The sequence below is a fragment of the Telopea speciosissima genome, chromosome 2 (genome assembly GCF_018873765.1).
Source record: "Telopea speciosissima isolate NSW1024214 ecotype Mountain lineage chromosome 2, Tspe_v1, whole genome shotgun sequence".
Lineage (NCBI taxonomy): Eukaryota > Viridiplantae > Streptophyta > Magnoliopsida > Proteales > Proteaceae > Telopea > Telopea speciosissima.
The window spans coordinates 4,999,938-5,014,045 of NC_057917.1; the positions used below are offsets into that span (position 1 = coordinate 4,999,938).

Sequence of the window (14,108 nt, forward strand, 5' to 3'; positions counted from 1 at the left end):
CGATAAAAAATATAATAAAATACTAAAAATCAGGACAGATCGATTAAAAACTCAAATAATGGGTCTAAATCCTTAAAATATTGGTCAAAACACCCTAAAAAATAATAAGTATCGTATTGCCCGATCTAATCGAGTTGACCAATCTAGGAATACCTTGCTAGATCAGTCTAATCTTGGGATCAGTTTTGGCTGATATTGATTCGATCTGAGATTGCAAACCATGGTATCTAGTCAGGACGATACTAATACGTATCAGCTGATATGCCATGGCGAGATTAAAACCATGGTCCCACCCAACACTCACCATCAACAAAGATTCTTAAAGGTAGGCTTATGAAACCTTGTTTGTTTGACTATACATGAAAGGAAAGCCCAATATTTATATACGCGTTTGGGGTATGAGATTCCGCGTAATTTGCTATTTTTGGACTAACAGAGAATCAAACCAACAAGGACTTCCATGAGAAAAAAAAATCCAAAAAGGATGAAAGTGAAATATCCTAGGTGTTCCAAACTTCCAATAGAAAAAACAAAACAAAAATTAAGGAAAAGGGTAAGAGCCGTACACGTGGAGTATAGTCCTATGGTTCCAGCTGTCCAGCATATATTACTGACCGAGCTGCCCGAAAAACCCATCGTACGTTTTATTAAGAAGCCTTTTTTTTAAAAAAAATTTTAAAATGTTATTTTCTCAATTTTATCTAAAAGGGTAAGTCAATAATGGGAGTTTCCTTTTTAAGACGAATAAGAGAGAGAGAACAAAACCGACGAGAGGGTGGAAACGGGTGTGAAGCCGAGGAATAACGGACGTTATACGGAGTGTTTCCTTTTTCTTGTGAAAATGACCAACGTGTCCTAACCGTTTTCTAAAAAATGAATAACATGTGCTCTCTCTCTCTCTCTCTCTCTCTCTTTACATGTATTTTGGGGTAAAACCACATGTGAGTTTGTTATGATTACCTTTCCTAGAATATTACATGAGTATCCCTTAATTTGTGAAAAATCAACAATGGCGTCCGTAACCTCCAAAATATGCACATAATATCCTATCATCTCATGCTCCGGGGAGGTGTTGAGATCTCCCTTCGTTATTGAATTAAAGGGGGAGTGTGACCTCTGCACATACACAGGGGCCAATGACGAGGAAGGCTCATTGGGGGTGGAATTTTTGTCTTTCATAAAAGGGGGTAGTTATTTCACCTCTATTATATAGAAGCATGAGAGATACATTTTTCCACAGAGAGCTTTTCTCGTTTAAATTAAAAGCTAAGGAACTTTGAGCAGCCATGGAGGATTCATAGGCAAGACAAGTTTATATGTGTGCTCCTCGCCTTGTTTTGCAATAATATTTTCCCTTCCCCACCACCCCCCCCCCCCAAAAAAAAAAAAAGGGAGAAAAGATGATGTTGGTTGTGGTCTCCTGCACCCACACACAAGGGGGGGGGGGGGAATGATCTTCCCGCCCCTCTTGTTGGATTCCCGATGTGCCCCTTCATTGGCCCTCACATTGCTGTAGGAGCCATCCCATTGGATAAGTCCTTTCTGAAAGAGAATTTCATGCGGAGGAGAGAAAGATAGAGAAAAGTGAGGGTGCTTGCGTACTCTTTGTTGGTAGTTTGTAATTAATTTTTTTTTTTTGGGGTCAAAATTAACAATTTTATTATGGATCACTATCGCGGGGTAAATCCTAGACTAAAGTATTACAAAAGGTAATGAAAGAGGGGAGGAGGGGGAGGAAAGCCACCTAAAACGGGAGGCACCTTTTAAAAGGGGGGCCTCATGTACAATAGAGCGAGATAAAACTAAAACATCATCCACAACGTCTAAAGAAGATGAAAAACACTGAAGGGCCAGCACAATAGGATGACAATCTGAGAGAACCATCAGGTGGGTAATCTGCAAGCTACATCCGAGAAGCAAGACGTCACGAATAGCCTCAGCTTCAAACAAAGAAGCCAATGAACCCAAACTAACCTTACACCTGGTGCCAAGGAAGCGATCATTAAAATCACGAATCAACGAACCACGACCACCCTTGCTCGGAGATACTTTTTCCTTAAATAAATTCTCATTTTGTTCTTATTAAAAAAATGATAAATATACAACAAAGGTTTCCCATGGATTTAGAGTGGGAACTCTCACCAATGAAAGGAAGAGATATGGATTCATTGACCAACATTTTGCTTGAGGGGAGAGAATTAGTTACTTTGGGGCCCCTGGCTTGTGAGGATGTTACCAAAAAAAAGCTACTTATGTGAGGGGTGAGGGAAAGAATCTCCAATGAGGTTATGAGAATCTTTTCCCAAAGAATATAATATAAGAGGAAGGGATGTCGCACAATTAATTAAATAGATAGGCCCACGTGTTAGAGAGAAGAGAAAGTGTCGGTAAGAGAGAGAATGTGAAAGAATCATGCACACCCACATTGTGTACGTCCTTTTCCTCTTATATAATATCCACAAAGTTAAGACTATTGAGATTAAATAATCCTTCTTGGCTATCTTATTGGTGATATCCTAAAAATTGGTCCATATGTCCCATATCAAGCGGCACCACACCACTCAATATTAATCAATCCCACCAAGCCCTCCGAAAGACCGATCTAAAACTGGTTCAATTGATCGAACTATCTTGGGATCAATCTGGTCTCCATAGATTACAATTTTGGTGGTACAATGAGTCAAAAGCCATTCTACCATTTGATTAATTGCTTATGGTTCTAAGTTCACCACTAAGCAAGGATTTAAATCATGGGATCGGGATTGGTATCGTCTTGGCCGATATCAATATGGATCTAGGTTCATCCCTGAGCAAGGATTTAAATCACGAGATCGGGATTGGTATTGGTCTTGGCCATATCATTATCAATATTGATATTGATATGGATTTGTTAATACATGTTGTATTATACAATTTTGCCCTCATTTTTTAAATAAAAAATCACTTTTTGATCATTTTGCCCTTACTGTGGAATGATACATTGCACCGATATCGGCACTACTAATTGACTGCTAGCACGTAGCTGTGCTGTTAGTAAGAAGGGAGCCAGCGCCTTTCGAAGCACTTTGACGTGTGAACTGTGAGAACGATTTCATTTCCTTTGGCGCATGTTAGCACGTGCCTGAGCGCTAGCTGATCTACGACCACCGTTGCGCGTTAACACGCACAGTAGTTTGGTTGCTGCTAGCGCGAAAGCTGTTGCATGGGAGCGTGCAACCTATCGCATCACTATCAAGTATCGATGATACTGATACATATCGGCTGAAGCCATTTTAGCCAATACATTACCAATACCTTGAAAGGGTGTCAAAATCAAACCGAAACGAACCTAGCTATTTACATCGAAACTGTAAAACTGGTTAATAAATGGTCCGATTTGGTTTAAATTGAGACTGTTTAATTAAATGGTTTAAATCAAACCGAACCATTTAAACCGATGACAAACCATTTAAATTGAAATAAATATTAATAATATTAAATGACAATAATTAAGCATTAATGGTAATAATAAATAATTAATAAATATGTAATGATACAAATAAACAATTATTTAAAGAAAAATATAAGAATTCAATTCATACTTTCACTTCAATGAAAAAAAATTAAAAGACGTGTAATGAAAAATTGCTATCTGAATAAAAAAAGTTTAAAAACCTTATAAAATCGATTAAACCGTTTCGATTTCAAAAATTTTGGATTATGATTTTACCTAAAAAATCTTGCACCGAATCATTTACACAGGAACCATTTCACACCGGCTCGAACTCTACCACACGCACAAAAAGAGAAAAGAGAGAGAGAGGGAGAGAGAAATAAAAAAAAATCAATGGAATGGGGTTTTGTGTTTGAAGTTTGAACACACACTTAAATGAGATTCTTGGGCATGAAGACAATGGATTCACTTTATGGTCCCCTTTCATCGTTTTGGCTTATACTAAAACATAAGACACACTTGCATCAAATATAATATGCATAAACTAAACCAAGCTTTTTAGTAATCCAATATGAGATGACTTCGCTGGCTCTTTTGGCTAAACAAAGCTTAACCAATATACTCTTAAAAAATAACAAAATAATATTTCAACTCTACTTTTTTTAAATTATATTTTCATCACTGAATCCAAAGATCCAATAAATTTTCATGTTCTATATAGTCTTTCCTTCACGGGGTATTAATATAAGGGACACTCTTTTGTACTACCCTAAATCTTTACCATGTGAAGAGTGCACAAATTTTGTGAATATATTGGTCATGGCACCTTTTATTAATCTATTTAGTTTAAGTTTAAATGTAAGTGATTATTATTGTTGGTTTTTGACTTTTTTTTTTAATAGTTTATCTTCTTGACTTGGCTTAAATCATGCAACTTATTGTCTGAGTTAGTGTGAATCATAGTCATTTCATGTCCAAGCAAAGTGGCAAATTAATAAGTTGTAATTTTATTTTTTTACCCTTTTAAGATAACATATTTTTTTTAGCAAATTTCACGAACACCCCCTATAACTATTCGAAAAGGCAAGTACACCTTAAATTTTGTCAAAATATCAACCTTCCCCCTGATGTTAAGCAAGATTACCCCAAAAGACAAAATGATAATTTTACCCTCTTAGTAAGAGTTACCATCCAAAGTGACAATGTCGATTTTACCCTTTTAGTAAATTTTGCTAAAAATTACCGTGGGCGGCCATCACTGCTCCAGCTCCAGCTGTTGACAATCAACTCCGGCGACAATTACTTGCATCAACTCATCCACAAAATAACTTCTGAGCTATCAAATCAGCTTCCATTTTGTTGTTGTAGCGGATCTTACTTCGTTTTGGATTCAAAAATCTAGCGGGTGGAAGTAAGGGAAAGTGAGAATAGAGGAAATAAATAATGGAGAAAGAAGAAAAACGGCGAACTCCATGGTGGCATATTATCTCCACTGGTCTCCATCGGAATATCTTCATAGGCATCAAAGTTAATGCCACCGTAGCCAGGCCGTCCCAGATCAAACCTTGGACCTCCCCAACGATTTCCACCTAAAGCAGCATCAAACTTGGTCGATCATTACTGACGGAAGAGCCATTGAATATGGTGGCCGGTGGTCGGTTACGGAGGTGTGGAGGAACATAAGACGCTTTTGCAGGACGTGAAGTGCTACCAACTTCTTCTTCTTTCTCCTTTTGCATGTATTTCCCTAATCCCCCTCTCTTTCTTTTCTTTGCCTCACTTCTTAAGCCTCTGCAACTTTCGACCCAAAAAAAAAAGGCCTTTGCAACTTTGCATCATCAAGCAAGCAAGCATTATTCTCTCCCTTTGTGTCTCACCATTCATCTTAGACTCAGAGCTTGCGTTTCATACAAGGTTAAAAGAGCAAGGTGGGGTGGAGTTGCAAGAGGAAAAAGAAGAAGAAGAAGAAGCGCCATGGCCCTCTTCCCTGTTCTTGCTTCTTCTGCCGTCATTCAAAGAGAAAATGAAAAGGGTTTCAGATGTTGGAATAACTTCAGGCATTCCAGTGGGTAAAGTAGATTCAACTGTATCCAGAATGATTTGACACTCTTTTACAGCCTCTGCGAGAAGATGGGGCTAAATATGTCAAAACTTTTCCTTTTAGAACATATGATTGAATTCAGAAAGTTAATAGAAAACTAATGTACTCAATAGAAAAATTATAATTCACAGGTCCAACCAGGATACGTTGATTGCAAAAACAAACCAGATTAGATAAGATATCTAGCCATCTGATATATCAATGCCTACGAGATTAGCTAAGTGTTGAGAGTAAAGTTTAGATCACCCAACCAAGCTGATCTTCAGCCTACGAAATCGTGTGGAAACAAAATATCCATGAGCAACATCTCCCTGTATTTAAAGTAATCATACTGTCTATATTCAGGGGCTACCATATCAGTATGGTACTCCAAGATGTCCTTTCCCCTTGGGTTTGGTTGAGTGAGAGAGATAAAGAAATAAAAGAGGTTTAAATGGGGTGTTAGAGAAGAAAATGGGACCGGTGATGGTATTTTGCATTTCAGGAAATAGACAAAATGGAAGAGAAAGTGGGTCAGTGGGTTCAGTAGTGTGGAGAAGAAATAAAAGGTGTAAGAGAAGATGAAGAATATGCAGCGACAGCAGCAACGGCAACGGCAACGGCAACGACAAGACGATGAAGAGACTGATTTGTATGAGGTTTTAATCTTAAGGGTATTATGGGAAGTTCATCATGTGACAAGGGTAGTTTTGTCATTATAAAAGACTTAACAGTGACTTAACTGTGCAGATCGTAAGAAATGGATTAAGTTGAAATAAAGTCATAAAATAAGGGGTATTTGTGATATTTTTACAAAATTTAGGATGTACTTGCCATTTCGAATAGTTATAAAGGGTGTTCGTGAAATTTGCCCTGCTTTTTTTCATATTTTATTTCCTTCCCATGTCGTCTCTAACAATTCATTAGCGTTTGTAGTCCAACGGTTAGGATAATTGCCTTCCAAGCAATAGACCCGGGTTCGACTCCCGGCAGACGCATTTAAATTATTATTTATATTTATATTTATTCATCCAAAAAAAGATAGCACATTTTTTAATTCAATGATAGTAAATCTTGTCATTTCACATAACAACTACATTAAATAACTTTCAATTTTTTTAAAATATTTTTTTAATTTTACATTAAATAATTTTTGAGAATAAAACAAGGAGCTTGTAAAATAAGATTACAACTTCTTAATTCACCACTTTGGTGTCAATAATTTGCATCATTTTAAAAGAATATCAATTTCTTTGGATCTAAAGTGTAATTTTTAATCACTTGATGACTTAGCCAAATCAACATGAAATTTTCAACTATGATCCAATTTGCTCACCTTGAGGTGTTCCCAATGAGATGTTTTACTAAGGGCCGATTTCCTCAACAACCAAAAATCCACTAAAAATTTTGTTACCAAAAAAGAAAAGCAAGAGTAAAAAAATGACTTAAAATTTGTAAATAAATGCTTGATGATTTGCAAGTTGTGTTAACAATTTTTTTTTTGGATATCAAGTAGTCTAACTAGTCAATACCTTGATCTAAACTTATGAAAGTAAATAGATTTAGTACAAGGTCTGGTTTTCATACCCGGTCAAGTATAAAACATAGTCAACATTTCACTTGTTGGATATGTGGGCGAGAATTGAGTATTTCTATCCAATAGTTGAAGTGTTGACCGTGTTTCATACATAGTTGTATATGTAATCTTTCATCTTAGGTTGATTGGACTGGTAAAGTAATCACATAGGCCTAGGATCCAATTCTTTCTTCCTCTTAAACCAAGTTAGATAAACTAATACTTAAGTTTTCAATTGGATAGAATCACTATACTTTTATAAAAAATATGTACATTCTTGTTGTGATCTTTTATTTAGGATATTGTTGAACTTACTTATCAGTACTTACAAGATAATTCTTAATCATGGATATAGAGTTTTGACTTTAACCTAATTAGTTCAACTAATAATTAAGTTTTTTTTGTCGGATGAAATCATTGTGACATTATATAAAAATAAAAAATAACATTTTCATTGTGATATTTTATTTGAGATATAAATGGACTTAGTTATCAATACCTTATAAGATGATTCTTAAGCATGGATTATGGCATGTTAAGGTTTGACACACTTAGCGAAACCTCCCCCGTTAACAAGCTCAAAAAAAAAAAAATTTAAAGGCACAAGTTTTCTTACACAAGCACACGAGGGTAGGAAGTCTACAAAAACACGCTACTTACTAGCATATGGAGAGGATTTTTTGGAGGATCTCACCTTCAGATATCTAGGGCAATCTTTTTAACCCACCATGTATTGGGTTTTATCTGTTGTATAATTAGTTGTTGAACGGTCTAAGGGTTGAAGAGAGTTTTCAAAATCATTCGAAAGTGATTTACCGGACAATCAAACGAAGATTACATATTCTAATTATGCATATAAAGATAGATTGGCCTAAATCACTATAACCACAACCCTTGTTCTTCATTTTTCTTTCACCTATAAAAGTAAATTTTTTTCATTTCACATAACAATTGAATTAAATAATTTTCAACCTTTTAAAAATCTTATTTTACCCTTATATTACATATTGCATTGTTACAACTTCTTAGATCACCACTTTGGTGACAACATGTTGCACCCTTGATTAATAGTTGCTTAATTATTCAAATTAATAATTGCTTAATTGTTCAAGCAGTTAATGTTGTTTGGGTCTCCCACCAAAGAATTGACTCAAACAACAATAACTAATTTTTGTTGAAAAATTCATATAGTTGATATTAATAGTGACACTTGACATTGCTAGCAATTAATCCAATTTCAAAGGAAAGATCACATGACGAGTGATCATAATAAACAAATCTACTCTCCAACAAATAAAACAGGCGGCAGGTCAAAGGGAAGCTTCCAGAAGATCTAGTAGATATAGATCTTGCTAAGTAAATGAAGCAATAGAAAGGGAAAATTAAATAAGAAACCATTATAGAGAGGGGGCTGTTTGGCCATTTTAATGAAACATAAGGGTTTCTGTGGGATAAAAGAAACCTTAAGGGAGACATGTCTTTATCATGTTAATACACACTCAAAACACAACCACCTCACCCATCAAACTCACTCACTCTAAAGGGGAAATAAATGTATAATTTGTGTTTGAAAACAACTCCCCTACCGCAGTTGGTGCCTTGGAGGTGCCCTTTCTAGTAAGTTGTAGGTCCCAACTACCAAGAGAACATGGCTCTTCGAAAAATTATTTCCTCCAGTTTTCTGGTCGACCCAGTTTCTCCATTCCTCTAGTAGGGGGTGGTGGATGATGGACCCCACTAGGGCAGAGTGTTTGGGCAGGGATAGGGTGGTTATTCCAATCCCCCCTTATTAGAGGAACTAGGGAGCTAGGCCGGACAGGGTACTGAAAGTGATAAAGATCCATGGATCTACCCCTTTTCTTCATGGGAGGGATGTACGGTTAAACATAAGGAGAAAGTTTTCGATTCAATGGGAAGAGATACTCTATTCATTTAAAGTGATTTGACGTTATGATTGGATTCCTACAATAATAAATGTCACTTTAACTGCAGTCCACTATTTATAAATTAAAGGTCAAAAATACCTTTTCTTAGTCCAATCGAAGGGTAGATCCCATGGCTTAAGAGATATTGGGAAGATGAGGGTATTTTGGTAATTATGCCCTAACAAGGGCATTTTAGTAATTAGGTTGGGTTAGGTTCTTAAGAACAAATAGTAGAGATAAAATGGTCTTATCAAATTAGGTTAGGGCAAAAAGGTCTTTACATATTATGAACAAATAGGTCAGGGCAATTAGGTCTTTTCAAATTTATAAACATAGAAGAAAAGGTAAAATGGTCAAGTTTTTAGCACTTAACGACTAAATTTAACGGTTTGGACTTATCTGAAATTAGGGGAGTAAAGTAGGGGTGGTACATGGAATTTGCAGGGGTGGTACGTGGACTTTTCAGAACCTTAGGGGGTACGAGGAATATTGGGTGTATTATAGGGGGTACGTGTACTTTACCCAAAAAAAAACCCCAATCCTAACTATAATATCTCTTTTATCCTCTAGAAGAAAAAAAAAAATGAAGTCAATGTATAACAAGTCAGGACCTTTTACGACCCTATCTTCTCTTATCTCTTTACCTCGACAAAAACATTACTACAGAAGGGAAAAAATATAAGCAAAGCTAATATTAAGGATAAAATATTTTCACATGAATAGTGTGGGAAGCCATTTCTATAGAGATTGTTTTTTCTACTGTGTAAACCAATAATTTGATAAATTTTTTTTTTTTATAAAAATAATTTGATATTTTGGAGTATTGGATAAATAAGAAATATGTTGGATATTCCATATGCCCCATTTGGAGCCTTTTGGCACCTATTTCCAACTCATGGTTTTATTGCTCAGTATCGGAATGGATATCGGTCAATGCAAAAATTGATATGATATTGGATTGGTATCGACACAGATCAATCGTATCAGATAAATTTACCTCTGATTATCTATTAAAAAAATACTTTTTGATCATTTTACCTCTTATATGTACCGCATCATCGGTACACCATATGATGCCGATTCCTCAAATCATGCTCCTAATTTCAATCATTTTCTGATAAAAAAAACCAAATAACCAGTTTTTACCAGTTGACTAGGGTTTCAAATCGGTGAATCAGTCAATTTGGATCGAAAATGGCCGTGACTAGTCTAAGATAATTCCAATCAAATTTCATCGATTTCATTCCATTCTATTGGCATTGATCGATTTGATTCCTGATTCTAATATTTTTTTGAAACCTTAGCCACGAGCAACTAGACGGATTAAAACTTCCCTCCTTTCCCTCTCTAAGGTACCTCTTTTAAACCCCCCACCACTCGTACCAGTCACCCTCCCGAATCTCATTATCAACGTCAACTCAACCCCACCTTCAACCTATCTTCTTCTGCCACATACTTTTTCTAACCATCAATGGAATCTCCTTTTTTTTTTCCTCCTCTCCAACCCCCCTTTTTTGTTCTTACATCTAAACTAATCCCCCACGCACTACCTTACTAATAACGAAAAGTTCAGCCAACTTGGAAGGGAATCTCCAAATAAATGATCATCCCGTTCCATGAAAGGTGGATGAAATGTTGCGCACCCATGGCCCCTCTGCTCTCTCGCAGAGAAAAATCTCTTAAAGATTATTGATTCAACTTTTAATTGATCTAACTAAAAATCAAGTTCATATCAAATTACAGTCCAAAAAAGATGTTAGGTACTTCAGTCTACTCAATTAAACTAGACTTCAATCCATAAATATACTAATACATCATGACACTTTAATGTTTATCAAAAAATTAAAAAAAAAGATCATGACACTTTAATATACTATTTAGAGGATAAACAATAGCTTGGCATAGGATTTATTTTTGTTTTTCCATCCTCAATTCACAAGATTTTAGATGCTACAAGCAAAAAAATTTCTGGTCGAATGGTACCAAGTCTTTGATTCTGACTGTATCTTGGAGCACTATTTGAAGACCTAAGAGATTTAGTAGTCTTAACATCAAGTTTTCGACTCCCATGAATCAAACTTTATTGGCCAAAAAATCTTGGGAATTACGCTCACCTCCTATCTCTCTTTGGGGGAAGACTTATGAAGGAAAAATATTTCTCTAATTTTTTTTTCCTTGATGCCAAGTGTCCTTCATCGGTATCTTGGGGTTGGAAGCATAAGGACCTTTTTTTCCAAGTGGGTAATAGTCTTTCAATTGATCCATGGCTTGATTACTGGATTTCTGGTCATCCTCCCATGGCTGCACCCTTCTCACTCCTTCAACATCCCCTCGACGAGTGGCTGATTTAATTGACGATCACTCGAACTATTGAAAACGAGAGGTAATCTTTCATTGATTGCCACCTGACGTAGCTTTTAGAATCCTCTCAATCCCAATCCCTATTTTCCCAAGGGAAGACAAAATCATTTGGAAGGCAACAACTAATGGTATCTTCACAGTGGCCTTCACATATAGCATTGCAATTAACAGATTCTCTCATTGTACACAATCTTACTGGAACAAAGTCTGGCACCTTCCAGCAATTCCTAAGGCCCAATATCTTATTTGAAAAATTCTGCATCAAAGGGTATCTCTACCTGAGACCTTCTTAACAGTAGAGGATTGAATATTAATTCTTTTTGTTCTTTTTGTCACCATCAACTCCAATCTTTGAATCATTTGTTCTTGGAATGTACTCAGACTCAACAAATTTGGTAGCAACTAGGGTTTCTTCCACATTAGGGGCACCTCACTACTTCTGATATTATTATTAATCTTATCAAGAGTCAGAACAACTCCAATAGAGAGGACATTCTCAGGATTGTATAGTAACATATTGCAACATCATCTGAAACTTTTGGATAGACTACTGGGATTTGATTTTTAGAAACCAACCTTTTAGTCCAAGAGAGATCATTCTAAGAGCTATATCAGGAGTCAAGCTAGCGGTTTCTCACTTCCATTTCTCAAAAAGGAAGGTCTCAAGACTTGTTAGATGGATTCCTCCAGCTTCACCTTTTATGAAATTCAACGTGGATGGGGCGAATGTTGGGAATCCGAGATTTGCTGGTATAGGTGGGGTATACCGTAATGCCTATTGCACATTTTTTGGCTGTTTCTCTATTGGAATTGATTGGAATCATGCACTTGTAGCAGAGGCTAGAATTTTTCTCCTCTCAGGTTCCCTGCCCAGTCAGGTTCGTAGGCTCCTCTCATAGGGAGGGCGAAAATGACGACCTCACCCCACACGGGTAGTGTATTCGGGTAAGGGTGAGATCGTCATTTTTTATCCCCAATGAGAAGAACCTACAAACCTGACCAGACAGGAAACCTGAGAGAAGTTAAGCTATGGTGGTGCATAAAGCTATGCAACTTGCTATTAGCTAGAACTTAAGACATTTGATTATTGAGAACCAATCTCCTTGTAATCAATATCTTAAAAAGCAACTCTATGGATCATCTGTGGAGAATTGCTACAATCATTCTTGACTGTCTCTAGCTCATTCCTCTTTTTGAAGAAATTCAATTTACCCATTCACTTAGGGAAGTCAATTCTGTAATTGATAATCTTGCTTCTTCGGCAGCGGCTACTCAACATTGTTGTTGTTGGTTTGATTCTCCTCCTTCCTTCAGCTTCGTTCATCTCTTCTTTGATGTATTTGAACTCTACGTAAACTTTGTTCCTTCATCAACAAAATATTTTATTATAAAAAAATAGGATTTATTTTGTTTAAATATTATTTATTTTCACTTATGAAGCAAATAAATAATATTTTAAACAAAATAAAGTGTGATATATTTAAGTAACAGATTAAGAAACCATGTGCCGACATTGATGGCTGCTACTGAACTTGAAGAACTATCTAGAGAGCGAGAGAGAGAGAGAGACATTGTCTTCGTGTATCATCCAAAAACAAGGACACTGAAAGTGGGTCCCATCTCCTAAAGTTGTGGATATGGTTTGTTTGGTTTCTTCGTTCATATGTGACAAAACTTCTAATAAAATACATACAATATTTCTTCATGCTTGCCACACAAACACACACAGAGAAGTCCACCGTCCACTTTCTACCAAGTTTCGTCCTCGATCCACTGTGGTGACACTACGGAATTGAGCTTTTCTTCAGGGAGCCCAGCACGCCCAAGGAACATCCGGCCGTTAAACTGTGCTGCACACATCCCTAAGTATGTGTTAAGATGTATACAGCATAACCCAATCCTTGGATGCCCCTTGGGTATTCTCTGGGCGTTGAACTCCCTGGAAAGGAGCAGGATCCGACACTACGTTGTCTAATAGTCTTACGTACAATTCTAATATTTTCCCTTTTATATAAGCGTCATTTTAATTTGGCAAAATGTTTCGTGCACGTAGTGCATCATGCACGAATTTAGCTCATCTACAGAAAGGCATGCGCCTAGGGTGCTACTAGGGGGCATCTAATGGTTAAACTGCACCGCACACATTTCAATGCACACCTAGGGATGTGTGTAACACAATCCAATGACTGGCAACGTCCTAAGCATTCCCTGCTCTTTGGAGACAATCCTAATCCATCATGCACGGTCAAGCACAGAACTTTACCATTAGATAAAGAGATATTTTTGGAGATAAAATTTTATTCATCCTAAAAGGGGTAAAAGAAAAAAAAAAAACTGTGATACAATAGATATGAGAACAACCGAATTAGCAATATAGTGAGCTTTAACATTAATGTCACCTCGAATAACATGAAAGATTGCACAAAACTTAAAAGCACAAAACTTAAAAGCTCTGCTACACTTGCCTGATATCATATCATGGAGGATGGTTGAGATTTCAATTTTGGTGGACCAAGCAAAACTAATTTCATCCAAAACTTTATTGCTAAGGCCTCACCAACTAATATCAAGGTAGGGTATTAATGATCTGTAACAGCAACAAAGGCTAGCCTTTCATTGCTTATTCAAGGCCAAGCAGCCTAATCCCAATTGCCTTGGATTCTTTGAGAAGTCTGAGTCAGAGAACATGAGGTGACATTTGACTCTTTTTACCTTTTATTACTTCAAGAACTT

General features: G+C 36.5%; 1 non-coding gene across 1 annotated transcript; it reads left to right on the forward strand.

Annotated features, from left to right (window-relative positions):
- The first annotated feature begins 6,439 nt into the window (after positions 1-6,439).
- TRNAG-UCC lies at positions 6,440-6,511 on the forward strand. Its single transcript has one exon. It is a non-coding gene; the product is annotated as a tRNA-Gly (tRNA).
- The last annotated feature ends 7,597 nt before the right edge of the window (positions 6,512-14,108 follow it).